Here is a 1,943-nt window from a genome sequence, read left to right as displayed (position 1 = left end):
TTTTTCTAAAAAAAATCAGCAACAGTTTTACAATAGATATGCCTTCCCACAATTTTTTTTGGAGCGAATTACTTTATTCTCAAATACAGTCAGGAATGTCAGGATAGATCCTCTGGGTACTGTAAGGAAGTTAACTATGAGGAAAAAGAAGTCTGATTCCTACTAGGATTCCACTGTAATCCTATTAGTACTCATATCTTGTAATTCTATTAGAACTCCTACCTTATAATCCTACTAGGAACCCCGTCCCTGGGATATATAAAAGAGGGCAGGGATACCTAGATAGATAGAGAACCAACAGAGAGCAGCCAACAGGCAACTCAACATCCAAGCGTAGGGCGCAATATACAACACCCTAAAACACGACGTAAAGTATTACGCTACTCTAGCGGCCCAAACTTGTCTAAATTTGTGTCTTGTGTCCTTGCATTCACCTTCAAGTTCTAGATCCGGCGATCCCTCACCAAATAATCACCTACCTTAAGGTATCCCTAAGTAGGCCGACGGTAAAAACACCGACAGATGGCGCCCACCGTGGGGCCGATCGTCGCGATCATTGGGCGATTTGAAGGACCTCTTCATCAACATCAACCACTCAAGGTGGCGGATTGCTATTTCATACATTTGCATCGGCGGATCAATTCATTGAGTTCGAGATCGGATCCTTCAGCGAACGGCTACATCGACCTCGAGTACTCGGCTCGACTTCACCCCGCACTGCAACGTCGATGCACCGCGGCCGCCGACCTCGATGACCTGATTCAACTTCGGCTTGTGCCGCAATGTCTGCGCGCAGCAGTGACGAGTTTGACTACTTCGACTTCGCGAGGACGATCGGCGGCCCGCCGACGACTACATCAACTACTCGTCTCGACTTGAAAACTAGTCGGAATCGACTCCGACTAGTCGAGCTTCATCAACAAAACGTCGCAGCTCCATCAACGAGCTCCACGGCTTCATCGACATTCGTCCACGAATCAAGCTAAGTGACTTATACCTTTTTCGACTTGTTCTTCACAAGATCGGCTACCTTTTTGGGTACGCCTCTCAACGGGCATGAAACCCTCGGGGGCTACACCATCATCGACTACTTATCCGTGTACGACTCTCGATGGGCATTGAAACCCTCTAGAGCTACACTTCGTCGACTACCTTTTGCGCACTGCGCATCCTCTTTGTCGCATGATGACTACTTTCTACTCGTTGTCTTCTCTTAATGGTCGCTAATCTACTTGAGTAGCAAATGCCTTAATCCGTGAAACCTCGAGTCTCCAGTCATGACCTAAGCGACCCGTCCTGTATGAGCGAAGGCAAGAGACCTAAGCGACTCGTACATGCTATGGGCGAAGGCTAAACTAAGACCGGGTGAACGTAAAGGGTGGACTACTCGGAAGATTTAAATAGCCTAAAAAAGAGCTCGACACAGCAATTTTTACACCGAATAAATTTTGGTGTCTTCACATTATTACTAAGTACTGCTTGGTATCTTTGCATTATGCTACATAATGTATGCATTGTCTTTTTTCAGATCAAGCTTCGGAAACAACCCTCCAGGTAGCACGGCGTGCCATCACAGTTCCGCTAGTTCCCAGGCTCGGGGGCTGGGCGATGCACACTACTCGACATGGCTCCTTCGGCTCTCCTAGCTCGTAAGCTCGGGGGCTAGACGCCACAAAACTACTCGAAGATGACTCATATGAAAACTGAGAGTGTAGAAGAAACCCTAAGTCATTGCACGGTTAAATAAACCTGCGGGAGGCTCAATTTCACTGTGCAGAAGGTGAAGAGTTTTTCTCAGGATTTTAGAGTAACACCAATGCCATGATTCTTGGATCCTTTTTCTGAACCTAAGGGTTTTGGATTCAAGGCTCGGGGGCTGCAGGATACGTGTCATCGACTATTTATTTTTCGAATCTACTCAAAGGATAAGAAAAGAAGATTCA

Source organism: Panicum hallii, chromosome 7 (assembly GCF_002211085.1).
Source record: "Panicum hallii strain FIL2 chromosome 7, PHallii_v3.1, whole genome shotgun sequence".
NCBI classification, from domain to species: domain Eukaryota; kingdom Viridiplantae; phylum Streptophyta; class Magnoliopsida; order Poales; family Poaceae; genus Panicum; species Panicum hallii.
The sequence above is the reverse complement of the archived record's forward strand: the minus strand, read 5'-3'. Positions refer to the sequence as shown.